Here is a 15,951-nt window from a genome sequence, read left to right as displayed (position 1 = left end):
TAACATATGGCTACTCTTGTTTCATCTTTACTCCTACTTCTCTCCCACTAGGTTATTCCAAAGTAAATCATCCCAAATACTATTATCATTTCGTCTGTACAGGTTTGGCTTCTTCCTAAATAAAAAAGTCTCTGACTTTCCATGGAAATCAAATAAGTGATTACCAGTCGATATTCTGCTGCAGGATCTTGAGCTATCTGTGTCCCTTCCTTCCACAGCCGACTTTTACACAGCACACCGTACCCTACACACACTAACTCACCATTTATTTAGAAAGCTATTTCTTACTGGCAGTTACTACGAATCCTCACACTTAAGAAGGGGGCTCAAATAATTAATTAACCCATTAACATCTACCACTTGTACACCACACATAATGGGAAATGAGGGGAAAAATATAAAGAAAATATTTAACAGAGGAAAGGAGTCACGGGTCTGTGCCAGAATTGGGTCTAATATTTAGGTCTCCTCCAATCCGAATGTCAAAATGTCCATCTCCCTACCAGCCAACTCCTTAAAAGGTGAACAAGGCTTCACCAGCTTCGCTTCTCAATTTTCATACAATTTGGCTTCATAAAAATGTCTGATCAACATAATGAAGAAAAAAAACCCACATAATCATCTCAGTTGATGCACAAAGAGCATTTGACAAAATTAAACAACCTTTCATGATAAAAACACTCAAAAAACTAGGAATAGAAGGAAATTACCTCAACATGATAAAGGCCATATGTGAAAAACCCATAGGTAACAACATGTTCAATGGTGAAAAACTGAAAGCTTTTCCCCTAAAATCAGGAACAAGACAAGGAGACAACGATGCCCACTCTCACCACATTTAACACAGTATTGAGAGTTCTAGCCAGAGCAATTAGGCAAGAAAAGGAAATAAAAGGCATCAAAATTGAAAATGAAGAAGTAAAATTATCTCTATTTGCAGATGACATGATCTTATATGTAGAAAATTCTAAAGATCCCCCCAAAACTATTAGAACAAATCAGTTTTAATAAATTTTCATAAATAAATGAACACACAAAAATCAGTTTTGTTTATATACACTAACAATGAACAATCCAAAAAGGAAATTAAGAAAACAATTCCATTTACAATAGCATAAAAAGGAATAAAATACTTACGAATAAGGAGACAAAAGACTCGTACACTGAAAACTAGAAAATGCTGCTGAAAGAAATTAAAGAGGATACAAAGAAATGAGAAGACTTCTCATGTTCATAGATTGAAAGGCTTACTGTTAGAATGTCCATACTACCCAAAGCAACCTACAGATTCAACGCCATCCCTATGAAAATCCATGATCCCATACTGTCCCGCTGCTCGATGATACTATGGGGGGAAGGACAGCTCCCAGAGCACTGAAGGAAGAGGCAGTGGAGAAGGAAAATACAAGGAGCAAGGAGAGTGAAAATGGTGAGGGGTGGTTAAGAGTCACCAACTATCACCCGGGTACCATCCCTAATGTTGCCACTGAGCTAGAAAGTACAAGTGCAGGAACTTTCTACTGCTTGAATTGGTGTTCACCTCAACAAGTACAATTACTTTTCAAGCACGTAGCACATCATCTGAATTATCTCACTTAATCCCCACGAACTTTTAGTATTCCCATTTTGGAACTGAGAAACCTATATTATATTAGATAAGTTTATTAACTGCCCCAAAGTAGCAGAGCAGAAATACCAGCCTATATACTCACGCTGACTGCACACCCAACTTGGGCAGGCACTTTTGAGGGCTAGGGGTGATGGTGAGACCGACATGGCCCCCACCTCTTGCAGGTGTTGACCCAGTGAAGGGGAGAGTCCTCAGCGGTCCCCAGAGAGGCTCAAGGGAGGAAGCTGGGGGAACCCAAAGGACACAGTCTCCCGCTGAAATGGCTCTGCCTGCCAAGCAGCCCTGTCCAGCGTCAGGCCAGGGCCCAGAGGCTGACGGAGCCCCAGGAGACCATCCATTGGGTCTGACAGAGTATGTGAGTCTGAGGGAAGGAGTTTGAGGCTGCCATGATACATCTACTAACACTGGAGAAACCATGACATTACCTTCAAAGTGTCCAGTCACCTCTGCACATTTTAATAAAACATTCCTTGGTGGGAAGTGCTGGCAGCGTGCAGGTGTGTGTGTGGGAGTGTCTGCACAAGCCCTGGGGGTGGCTGTGAGGGGTGCCCTGTCCCACTGAGCCTGGAGGACATCTAGAAGCTCAGACTTGCTTCTTCCTGGGTTGAATGATATGACTGCAATAAAGCTACACCGGGCAGAGGGTTCAGGAGTGGGCAGGAGGCCTGAGAGGACGGCCCAGCCCTCGCCTCGCCATCAGGTACATCCTGGGCCTGATGCAGAGAGCACCACCAGATGCCAAGGCTGTAACGGACTCAGGCACGGAGGCAAAGGTCACCCCACAGATAAAGGGATGACAAACGAGGCCCACCTCATGTGGTAGGTTTAAAACTGCTCATGGTTAATGTTCCAAACATCTTCATACTAAAGACGTAAAATGGTACAGAGAAAAAGGGCACAGACTTGGAAGTCAGGTAATGCTGGAGTTGAATCCTCACCCCATCACTTATCAGTGCTGGGCCTCAGTCTCCTCAGTTACAAAATGGGGGTAACGAGGCTCAAACTATACGGACCGAGAACAGGGCACATACGAGCACTCGCTGAGAACAGCTGTCGGTCACCATAGCTTGTTCCTCACTGCGTGCTCACGTCTCTCCACATACAGACAAGAACACACAGCTAGCGTGTCCTGGCAGCAGGCAGGGGTCCATTCTCTCATGAAGATGCAGGCTCCCTGTGTACATGGCTCACTTTAGAGCCACATCACAAAAGATCAAGACGTCTGGATTCCCAGCTGACCACTGAGCTTCCTGGCAGCCTGATGGCCCATGTGCAGAAGTGAATCAACCTGCTGCCGGGGAGCTAATAAAGACACATTCCAGGCCGCAGAGGAAGGTCTGCCCTGTGCAAACACAGAGTGTGCAGAGGGAGGGCCGTCCCCTTCATCCGGACATCCCAGGCAGAAACTCTCCACAGCTGTCACAATGGAAAGTCTTCTCTGTTGGGCCCAGTAACTGGCCCTTCTGAACACAAGTTCCCCCACCTCCAGTAAAATTCAAGGAAAAGCCAGAAGGAAAACCATAATTAGACAGGCATGTGGCGAATGCCCCAGATCTCCCAGCACCACTTTGCTTCTCACTGGAACTCAAAGTTCAAGTCAGGCCACCCAACATTCCCTCACCCAGCTTCTGCCCTCTACCCTCCCATCCCTGTCGCTCTGACAGCTCAAGTCCAAGTCAAGGAAAACTCATTATTTGCCTCTGGAACTAAGGGGGCCTCTTCAGGGGTTCTAATTAACTCAAAAGGGTGCTGAGTCTCCAGCCCCCACTGCAGTCCACAGCACTCATCAGTGTGTATCTGGCTCCTGCAGAATCCCAGAGAGTCCTGCATCCAAAGAAGGCTCCTTGGGGGGCTGCCCCGCTTCCACTCTGGATCCTAACTGTAACCACAGCCTCCTTCCCAGCTGACAGCAGAACGCCATCATCAGCTGCAGGTCACACTGAAAAATTCTACAAAAGTTTATTCATGTAAAGAACGAGAATAGATTTTAAGATGATTTTTAAAGGTTCTAATCCATGATATTTACCGACACAATGCAGAGGAAAATATCTGTAACATATCTCCAAGCACGTAATTATGTTCGTCACTACAGACCTGCTAATTCCACACCACCCTCCTGGCCGTGTTCAGACCCTGTGGCATTCTTTCTCAGCCCCTGTCTTAGCCACCTATCTTCACCACGCTCACCAGTGTTGTCAACAGTGTCTGCCTAACGTTCGCCTCCCGTCTAAGACTGTGAGCCTAGTCGGGGGAGCTCTGTGCCTGTCACACCCACTGCTCTCTTCCCAGCGCCTGGAGCAGGGAACCGAACACAACACACGAGCCACACAGTTGACAAAACTAGAGGGGCTTCTGGAGATGCTCAATACAGGTACAAATAGAAGGAAAAGCAGCAGTAAGGTCACCGGGCTCCAGATACGGATCAATTTAAGACACAGCGGCCGGCCCGTGGCCGAGTGGTTGAGTTCACAGGCTCTGCTTCAGCGGCCCAGGGCTTCGCTGGTTCGGATGCTGAGTGCAGACCTAGCACCGCTCATCGGGCCGTGCTGAGGCAGCGTCCCACACAGCACAACCAGAAGGACCTACAACTAGAATATACAACTATGTACCGGGGGGGCTTTGGGGAGAAGAAGGAAGGAAAAAAAAAAAAGAAGATTGGCAACAGATGTTAGCTCAGGTGCCAGTCTTTAAAAAAAAAAAAAAAAAACCTGAGGAAATCCTCCATGACCTTATTGACAACTGACTTTGTAAAAAGGAAATAATCCTTATCATGACCCTTCTCAATCTACGTGGGAACTGAAAGAAACTATATTTTCTTTACAGAGCAAGATGACTTTAAAAAGATTAAACACTGAGGTAAACTTGCACCCAAGTGATGGCATTTCGGTGACGCTACATCAGTATGTGCTCCTCTTACGCTTTTTCCAGTCCCTGCGGCTAGTGATATGCACTCACCATGTCCTGAGGAAAGCTGATTCCACAGCCCATGTGGCTGTACGTGAGATTGTGATGGTGAGTGGTGAAAATTAAAATTAAGGAGTTTTTAAGAAAATTAATAGCCAATGATCACAGATCCCTACAAACAGTTTACATTGTTTAAAAGCAAACTAAAACAAATCCAAACAGCAATGTTCATGCGCCAAATCAGCCGAAGGTCCTAGAAGCAATTCCAAACACCTGTCTTGAAACTGTCATCGAATCACTGGACTCTTTTACTTTTCAATGTTCCTAAAACTGAGATAACACTGAGAGAGCCTTCAGAGTCTTAGAGCTAGTTCTTCTTCCTAGAGGGAGCACTCCTTGGGGGCCAGGGCTCTACCTTATTCATCTTTGCATCTGGCTCAGTGTCTGGCCACAAAGGTGCCTAATAGATGTCTGCAGAGTCAACGAACAGAGAGGTATGTCGCATAAGGCACTTGTGATTCTTGGACTTCAAAAGCGTTGATGAGCCTAATGACTACTCTTTGATTAAGAGTACCTAATTTTATAATCATTCAGACCCCATTTCACGCCTGCATTTGAGTATGTATGGTGCTGTGTGTATTTGAGTGGGTGGGTGGGGGAGGCTATTGCTGTTTTCCTGGAAATGGGAACAACAACTAAACTCACATCCTATAGGACTACAGACCATTCCTGGCGTCACACATTGGCAATTACTCTTTTGTTCTCTTCAAATCCCCTAAAGATATAACTTGTCTCTAGGCAGCTTTTCATCTACTGTTCACACATGTGATTCCGTCTCCAGGATGCATCTCCATGCACAGCTCCAGGGTGCGTTTATGATGGCCTTCAGAGCACGCAGACTCCCACCAGTCCCAAGTTGCCTGTGTCTGTCTCCAACTTACATCCTTGAAGGTTACTTGAATTTTAACATCCAGCCCAATAGTCTGTCTTTCTGTTTTTATAGAAGGTCTGTTATTAAGCTCCTGGGGCAAAACTATTCACCAGAACACAAAATAAAAAGTAGAATGAGAGGCCATGGCAGGGAAGACATGTTGCAAAGAACATTCAACTCAGGAGAGCAGGGCAGAGGCCTCAGCCGCCTATAGTGTAAACCAAAAAAGCCCTCCAAACATAGGGATGCAATGCCTCAGAGAAATACAGACATAAACATCAATATAACAAAGGAGAGTATGCCAGATACATAATATTATAAGAAAGTAGCTTTGTGAAGCAGAATATTCAAATATACATGTTGATTGAAATAATTATTAAATTTGTAATAACCAAGGTCAATGTGTATGAGTATCTTGACTTTGATTTTTGAATACCAACTAACCTCAGAGGGCTGTAGAAAGAACAAGAAATAGTCACTTTTAGCTCATTTTTCCCCTATCAAGCTTGAGGAGGTGACCTAATCTATATAAGTTTGGCCTGAAGGAAGACTAGGTAAAAAATCTTTCATTTGGTTCCTTCCACTTCCCGTTCCAGCACTGCTCCCTCTGTCTTCTGCCTCTAGCAGGGTCGTGCATCTATCCTGCATCATCTTCTCCAGGGCCTCTGTATTCATCAACTTTTAGGTCAGCAACAGCATCAACTTTTGGGTCATTATCCTCTCAGAGGAAGCTGTTAATCCACCAAAAAAATACAATAATTATAAATCTGTATGTACCTAACAACAGAGCACTAAACCGTATGATGCAAAACTGATAGAAATGAAGGGAGAAGTAGAAAATTCAACAATAATAGTTGGAGATTTCAATAGCCTACTTCCAATAATTGATAGAACAACTAGGCAGAATATCAACAGGGACATAAAAGGTTTGAAGAACAATATAAACCTACTAGATCTAATAGAAATCTACATAACACTCCACCCAGTACCAGCATACATGGCCTTCTCAAGTGCACAAGAGAGATTCTCCAGGATGGACCAGTGCTGGGCCACAAAACAAGCCTAGACAGATTTAAAAGGGCTGAAATCACAGAAAGTATGTTTTCTGACAACAGTGAAATGAAATTAGAAATAAGAGAAGGTAATTTGGGAAAGTCACAAGCATGTGCAAATTAAATAACATACTCCTAAATAACCAATGAAATGGCTAATTAATGTTAGGAAAAAAAGATTTTAAGAGAAAACTGTTACCAGAGATAAATAGGGTCATTTTATAATGATAAAAAGGTAAATTCATCGGGATTATAACTTTTGTAAACATATATGCACCTAAAAACAAAACCTTGATATACATGAAGCAAAAAGAGACAAAATGAAAAGAGATAGTTCAAGAATAATACTTGGGACCTAATGACTGGGGACCTCACTTTCAATAGTGGGTAGAACAAATAGGCAGAAATTCAACAAAATACTGCTTAGAGGAAAATTCATGCCTATAAACACCTATATAAAAAATAAGAAATAGCTTAAACAACATAACTTTCCACCATATGAAACTAACAAAAGAGCAAACAAGACTGAAATCAAGTAAGGACATAATAAATATAAGAAGGACATAAAAAATAGAGCAAAAATTAACAAAATAGAGAACAGGAAACATTTTGAAAATCAATGAAACAGAAAGTGGGTTCTTTTAAAAAGATTGACAAAATTGACAGTTCTAAACCAAAAAAGAGAGAAGACTCAAAGTACTAAAACAAGGAATGAAAGAGCACACTACCGACCTTACAGAAATAAAAAGGATTATAATAGAATAACTTAGACAAAATGCACAAATTCTTAGAAAGATACAAACTACTGAATCTGAATAAATAATAAATAGAAAATCTGAATGGACTTACAACAAGAAAAGGAACTAAACTAGTCATTTAAAATTTCCCACACAGAAAAGCCCAGACCCAGATTTTCTCACTGGTGAAGATTATCAAAGATTTAAAGAATAATTAACTGCAAACTTTCCCTTCCTAAACTCTTCCCGAAAATACAAGAAAAGGTAACACTTCTCAACTCATTCTATGAAGCCAGTATTACCCTGATACCCAAACCAGACAAAGACATTGCAATAAAAGAAAATTACAGATCAATATCTCTCACAAATATAAACACAAAAGTTCTTAACATAATACTAGCAAATCAAATCCAGCAACATTTAAAAGTGAGAGTTATCCCAGTAATGCAGGGTGGTTTAATTTATGAAAATCAATTAAGGTAAAAATCATACGAATAGAATAAAGGACGAAAACCACACAATCATTTCAATGGACACATACAAAATCTAGATACAAAAATCCTCAAGAGAATGCTAGCAAAATTAATCCAGCAACATATACAAAAGGATTATACATCATGACCAAGTAGGATTTATCTAGGAATGCAAGGTTGGTTGAACATACGAAAAGCAATTAATGCAATGAACCATACTAACAGAATAAAGGACAAATACCACTTGATCATCTCAGGAGATGCAGAAAAAGCATTTGACAAAATCCCACACCTTTTCATGATACAAACACTTAATGAACTAGGAATAGAAGGAAACTTTCTCAACCTGATAAAAGGCATCTACACAAAATACCTAGAGCTAATCTCATTCTCAATGGTGAAAGACTAAATCCTTTCCCATAAGGTGAGGAGAAAGATAAGGATATCCACTCTCACACTTCTACTCAACTTTGTGTTGGAGATTCCAGACAGGGCAGTTAGACACGAAAAAGAAATAAAAAGCATTGCGATTGAAAAGGAGGAAGTAAAATTATATTTGTATATAACATGATTTTGTATACAGAAAATGTTAAAGAATCTACTCCACTAAAAAACTATTAGAACTACAGTTTACAAGATTTCAGGATTTAAAATCAATACACAAAAATCAATTGTATTTCTATATGATAGCAACAAATAATCCAAAAATGAAATGAAGGAAACAATTCCATTTACAATGGCATCCAAAAGAATAAAATACTTAGGAATAAATTTAACCAAAGAGGTGGGACACTTGAAAACTACAAAACATTGTTGAAAGAAATTAAAGAAGACACAAATAAATAATAACACATTCTGAGTTCATGGATCCAAAACTTAGTATGATTAAGATGGCAATACTCCTCAAATTGATAATCCAACCCCTTATCAAAATCCCAGATAGCATTTCTGCAGAAATTGACCAATTGATCTGAAAATTCATATGGAAATATAAGGGACCCTAAACAATCTTGAAAAAGAAGAAAAAAGATGGAGGACTCACATTTGCCAGTTTCAAAACTTACTACAAATCTATAGTAACCAAGACTGTGTGGTCTGGCATACAGACAGATATATAGATCAAGAGAATATAGAATTCAGAGTCCAGAAATAAACCCACACATTTATGGTCAATCGAATTTCAACAAGCATGCCAAGACAATTCAACAGGGGAAAACAGACTTTTCAACAGTGATGCTGGGATAATTGGATATTCACATGCAAAACATGATCTGTACAGTTAGAGCATGGTCTGTTTCTCTATCCAGTACTCCCCCAACAGTGTATGATTTGCTAGAACAATATTATAAACAACATGCAACTTTTCTAAACAGTTACTTCTCCAAGATCATAGCAGGAGTTTTAAATCTCTCACCCCCAGTTAAAAATCCTACCCCAGGAGATTTTTTTTTTTTAACTTTTCCGGGAAAACACTTCTACTCACTTTATCACGAATAGTAATTTCTGGCTCACACTATACATAAAAGTTACCTCAAAATGGATCATAGACCTAAATGTAAGCACTAAAACTATAAAACTCTAAAATAAAACTTAGGAATAAGTCTGTGACCTTGGGTTAGGCAATGATTACTCAGATGCAACACAAAAAGAGAAGATAAGTTAGACTTCATGAAAATTATAAGCCTTTTATTTCAAAAAACACTATCAAGAAAGTATAGGGGCTGGTCCAGTGGCACAGTGGTTAAGTGTGCACATTCCACTTCGGGGGCCCAGGGTTTGCCGGTTTGGATCCCGGGTGTGGACCTACGCACCACTTGTCAAGCCATGCTGTGGCAGGCATCCCACATATAAAGTAGAGGAAGATGGGTGCAGATGTTAGCTCAGGGCCAGTCCTCCTTAGCAAAAAGAGGGGGATTGGCAGCAGATGTTAGCTCAGGGCTAATCTTCCTCAAAAAAAAAAAAAAAAAAAGAAAGTATAAAGACAACTCACAGACTAGAAGAAATATTTGCAAATCATATATTTGATAAGGGGTTTATATCTATAACATACAAAGAATTCTTATAACTCGATAATAAAAAGATATCCATTTAAAAACAGATAATGGATTTGAACAGGCACTTGTACAACAAAGCAAACAAATGGCTAATAAGCACATAAAAGATTCTTGACATTATTTGTCATTAGAGAATTGCAAATCAAAACCACATTGAGATACTATTTCACACACTAGAATGGCTATAATCAAAGACATACAATAACAAGCATATACAAGGGCATGAAGAAATTGGAACCCTCATTCATAGCTGATGGAAATGCAAGATGTTGCAGCCACTTTGGAAAAGAGTTCCTCAGAATGTTAAGCATAAAGATACCATATGGTCCAGCAACTCCATTCCTAGGTATTTACCCAAGGGAAATAAAAACAGATGTCCATAGAGGATTCTGGGAAGGTAGCAGAGTAGGAAGAACGAGAAATTTGGATCCCCACCTAGACAAAAATTGCATTGGAAGAATCTGTTTGATGTAAATATCTTGGAACTCTGGAGTCCATTGAAGGCTTGCAACTTCCAGGGGAAGACCGTGATGTAAATTGCAGTAATTTCAGCCAACTTCAGCTCTTAGCACAGTAGCATCTACTTATCTCCCACTTCCCAGCCCCCTGACAAGCAGTCAGGCACCTGTTCCAGGAGCAGCTTGCATGCAGCTTGAAGGAGCCAGAGTGGGGAAAAAGGACCCTGTTCTCCAAATACTGGGGATCTGTGCTGTGATTGCCGCTTATGATGACAGAGTTGTAGAAACCGAGGTGGTGACCATTGTTGTTGCACTTCTTCCCACTGTTGTCCCTCCCCTTCCAGCTAAAGTGACTGCCAGGAGATTTAAAGGGACAGTGCCCCCATTTTTCTCCCCTCCATTTTTTTCTTTTGCCCTTTGAGGAGCCAGACATTAAGAATGAGGACATTCAAAAGCAACTGCATATACAGGAGAAATTAGAAAGTCACCATGCATGCTCAGGTAAAGCTGCAGGCTCACAAAAGACCCGAGAAGACATTAAGACTACACCTCAGGCTGATCCTCAGCACAGAGACAGCCTACAATAATTCAAAAAGTAAAAATAAAAACAAAAACAGCAAACACTAGGGAAGGAGGAGAATCTAATTTCCAGAGTTATCACATTATTAGATTCTAACGTCCAGTTTTCAACAAAAAAATTGTAAGGCACACAAAAAAACAGAAAAGTATGACCCATTCAAAGGAAAAAACAATAAACCAATGGAAACGATCCCTGAAAAAGACCTGATGGTGGATCTACTAAACAAAGACTTTAAAACAATTGTCTTAAAGATGCTCAAAGAACTAAAGAAAGATGTGGAGAAAGTCAAGAAAAATATGTATGAATAAAATGGAAACATTAATAAAGAGACAGAAAACCCAAAAAGAAACCAGAAAGAAATTCTGGAGCTGAAAAATACAATACAGAATCAGCAAACTTGAAGATAGGACAATGGAAATTATCAAATCTGAGGAACAAAAATTTTAAAAATTGAAGTAAAGTGAACACAGCATAAAGGACCTGAAGGACACCATTAAGTGGATCAACTTACTCATTGTGGGACTCTTAGAAGGAGAAGAACGACAATGGGGCAGAGAGAATATATGAAGAAATAATGGCCAACAACTTCTCAAATTTGATGAAAGACATGAATATAAACATCTAAGAAGCTCAATGCACTCCAAGTAGGATGAACTCAAAGAGACCCACACTGAGACACATTATAATTAGACTGATTGAAAGACAAAGACAAAGTAAGAATCTTAAAAGCAGCAAGAGAGAAGCAAATCATTACATACAAGGGATTCTCAGTAAGATTATCAGCAGATTTCTCATCAGAAACCTTGGAGGGCAGAAGGCAGTGGGCTGATATAGTCAAAGTGCTAAAAGGAAGAAATGTCAACCAAGAATCCTATCTGTAGCGAAACTCCTTAAAAAGTAAAGGAGAAACTAAGACATTTCCAGATAAAAGCTGAAGGAGTTCATTACCACTAGACCTGCCCTGTAAGAAATGCTCAAGGGTGTCCTGCAGGTTGGAATGGAAGGACACTAGACAGTAACTTGAAGAAATAAAAATAAATGTGAAGAAATAAAAAGCTCAGTAAAGGTAAATACACGGACAATTATAAAAGTCAGTATTACTGTAACTTTGGTTTGGAACTCAAGATTTTGTTTTCTTCATAATTTAAGAACATATTTTTTTAAATTATTAGTTTTGTGACCAGGGAGCCAGGCAAAGAAAGGGTTACTGAGGATCTGGTTAACAACTAACATAATCTGTCAAGTGTTTTTCAGACAAAAAGAAACTATGTTCTGTTTTGCAGAGGTTGCTGTCCCTGTTTTGCAGATGTTGCTGTTTTGCAGAGAAGTCACACGTTTGCAGAAAGACCCCCACAAAATGTTCCAGCATCAGAGTCCTGAAGTTACCTTAACTCATTAACATCTTAAATTCTCCTCCTTTGGGAGGGTCCAAACAGCCATTTTTAGGTCACATGATGTATGTAATACCATGCATACATCCTACACATGCGCCTTAAAAGAACACGTTGTTACAAAGTTGTTACACTTGTTATGCAAATAAACCCTGACTTTCTGCTCTCTTTTGTGCAAAGTCTCCACTGGCTCTGAGCTCAGGGATGTTAATGTAATCCCCATGGTAACCACAAAGAAAACAGCTACAGAATATACACATAGGAAATGAGAAGGGAACTTAAATGTTTCCATACAAAAACAATCAACTATACACAAAAGAAGACAGTGATGCAGGAAATGAGGGACAAAAATGCTAAAAGGCATAGAGAAAACAAATAGTAAAATAACAGAAGCAAGTTCCTTCTTATCAGTTAGCCTAAAAAGGCAGGAGATTTTGACATGTGCTACAACATGCATCAGCCTTGAGGACATTATGCTAAACGAAATAAGCCAGTTACAAACAGACAAATGCTGTATGATTCCACTACTTAGAGCAGTCGAAATCATAGAGACAGAAAACAGAACGGTGGGTGCTAGGGGCTGAGATAAGATGGAATGGGGAGGAATTGTTTAATGGGTTTTCTGTTTTGTCAGATGAAAAGAGTTCTGGAGATGGTAGTGATAGTTGCATGACAATAAGAATGTACTTAATACCACTGAACTTTATACTTAAAAATGGTTAAGATGGTGAGTTTTATGTTCTGTGTATTTCACCATAATAAAATAATGAAAAAAAGTACACACAGAAACTTATACACCAACGTTCATAGCAACATTATTTATAATAACCAAAAAGTGAAAATAACCTAAGTATTCATCAATTGATTAACAGATGAAACGTGGTATATATACACAATGGAATATTATTCAGCCATAAAAATGAATGAAGAACTGACACATGCTACAATATGGATGAACTTTGAATACATTATACTGGGTGAAAGCAGCCAGACACAAAGGGCCACATACTGTATGATTCCATTCATATGCAATGTCCAGAATACGAAAATCCATAGAGACAGAATGTAGATTAGTGTTTGCCTAAGGTTGGGGAGTGAGTGAGGTGCTGCGGGAAGGGAGGTGGAATGGGCACAAGGTTTCCTTTTAAGGTTAGATTCTGTTCACAGTTGCACAACTCGGTAAATACACTAAAACTCATTGACTGTATGTACACTTTAAACAGGTGAACTTTATGGCATGCGAATTATATATCAATAAAGTTGCCGGAAAAAAAATGTTACAAGGAAAAAAAAAAGGTAAAGACATTTTCAGAGAAGACTTGATACACTTTGTCTCCAGGAAACCCACACTAAAACAAATATTAAAGGAAGAAGGCTATGATCTCAGACGGAAGCTTGGAGGTGTGGGTAGGAATGGAGAGCAACATAAATGTGGGTAAATCTAAACGTGGACAAGAAGAGTAGGTGGTCTGGATTTCACCCAGATGCCCTGTGTGCCACTGGCATAAACATATGCCTTGGTCCTGCTCTCCCTTTCCCCACAATGCTCATTTCCTTCCAGCCCCAGGCCTTTGCAGATGTTGATCCTTTTGTTTGAACATGCTCTTCCCTGCCTTCATGCTCCACTTTCTTCTTATTAACTCCTACGCATCCTTCAGACATCAGCTTCAATTCCACTTCCCCAAGAAGACTGACATGCCCCTTCAGGGTGGGCCAGGACTTCCCACAACGCACGTGAGTATCCCGGCCCCTTCTGTTCACAGCACTTACAAGTTTCAATCCTATCTCTGTTTGCATGATTCTGTGATCCAGTTCCCCTTTACAGATTTAAGTCTGTTTACATTCTCTATATATTTAATCAATTTTTCCTTTTCTTGGGGAAAAGGACGAAAATAAACTGTGACAACTATTGTTGCCTAGTGAGTCACGCCAGGATCTGCCTGCACCTTTTTCAGAAAAATAAGTTTCACGTTACTGAGGCAAATGGAATGTGCAATGCTTGCAAAGTGCCTGTGAGAAATCTCTGTGCAAAAATTGTGCCAGCTTCCTGCTTCATGGCAGATATTATTATCCTCAGGAGCAGAGGACTTGACCACGATGCCCACCCCAAAGCGGCAGGCGCATCGAGACTGGACCTCACCACAGCCAGCCACTTCTTGAAGGCGCCAGAGGCCCCCTGCCCTTGGAAGCAGACACCTAGAGGTGCGTGTGCAAAGGCCGCTGTCCACCAGTCAGAAAGGACAGGGAGGAGAGAGGGAAAGGTCTATTGGACGTATGGGAGAAGAGAAAGCAAAGCGGTCTCACAAGCAAAGGGCTGAAAGCAGAGAATCAGCTACTGTGTCACAGCGCTCTCACAGAGCCAGAGGGGAGAGGAAGGGCACTCACTGGGTGGTCAGTTGTGAAGTTTCCTAGCATCCCGTAATTAACGTTTATCTTTTTTTTTTTTTAAGATCGGCACCTGAGCTAACACCTGTCGCCAATCTTTTTTTCTTTTTCTGCTTTATCTCCCCAAATGCCCCCAGTACACAGTTGTATATCTCAGTTGCGTGTCCTTCTAGTTGTGGCATGTGGGATGCCGCCTCAGCGTGGCCTGAGGAGCAGTGCCATGTCCGCGACCAGAATCCGAACCAACGAAACGCTGGGCGGCCACAGCGGAGCGCACGAACTTAACCACTCAGCCACGGGGCCGGCCCCTAACGTTTATCTTATAAAAAACTAAAATTAGGCTAGCCTTAGAGAAGTGAGTCGTCCCTTATCTTGCTAAGCATATATAATCTTGCAGTATAAACTAAATATATAAAACTGGAAGACTAATCCCTTGAGGAGAGGGAACATGCACCAGCGTGGTACTGCCACACAGTGGGTGCTCAACAAATACTGTGAAATGAATCAATGAATGAACCAGATGTTCTCATAACAACGCTTGCTGGACAAAAGAATCATCTCCTGATCAAATGAGACAGCATCAACCACCCGATCACAGTTCCCAAGGCCACCAAGCACTCCAGTATCTTGAGGACAGACTTCCTTCAAAATCCGTGACGCAGCTAGACGATGTCACATTTCTTTAGCCTGAGCTCTTCCTGTCCAATGTCCTCGTTTAGACATCACCTACCCTATAACCATGCAGAGCTAAAGTTTGGTGGCCTTTGGGAGTGAAGGAATATGGATGCAGAGGCGGTCCCTGCTCCAGATGCCTTGTTCCTGTCCTCAGGCCTCCCATCAGCTGTGGGCCGGGCAGGGACAGCAAGGGCATCCAGAGCGAACAAGGCAGTGGGCCACAACTCACTGCACTGTTTCTTTGCAAAGAAACAGCAGAGCTTCATTCAAACAAACTCAGTCATCCACAAGATAAACAGCACAGTTGACAAGCATATAAATAGTATCTTACGTAAGATAAACTACACCATTTTCTGAAACTTATCTAACAGTTGATTTTGTGGTATTCAGAGTCCCTGCGAATGAGCAGATTGTTAGGTTACTTAGCTGGGAAAGCATACAGCTGCCAATGAAGCATATATGCATACACACGCACACGTGAACCTGTGTTCACACATGCAGCCTAACCTACAGGAACACACCTCAGTAAGAGGCACGTCTCAGACCACGATGCATGACAGCCCTCACAGGAGTGACCTGTTCTCACTCATCCAGAGGTGAATGCTTTCATATAGATTTGAAAAACATGAGTTTAGACATTTTCAGCTTATTAGAATAAAAAAATCTATTAAAGACTTTTAC

At 40.9% G+C, this 15,951-nt stretch overlaps 1 protein-coding gene across 9 annotated transcripts in view; it reads right to left on the bottom strand.

Annotated features, from left to right (window-relative positions):
* The window catches only part of CRACDL (CRACD like), a 135,794-nt gene that overhangs the window by 57,507 nt on the left and 62,336 nt on the right, over window positions 1–15,951 (bottom strand). The window lies entirely within an intron of this gene.

Source organism: Equus asinus, chromosome 6 (assembly GCF_041296235.1).
Source record: "Equus asinus isolate D_3611 breed Donkey chromosome 6, EquAss-T2T_v2, whole genome shotgun sequence".
Classification (NCBI taxonomy): Eukaryota; Metazoa; Chordata; class Mammalia; order Perissodactyla; family Equidae; genus Equus; species Equus asinus.
This window is presented reverse-complemented; position numbering and strand designations above follow the sequence as displayed.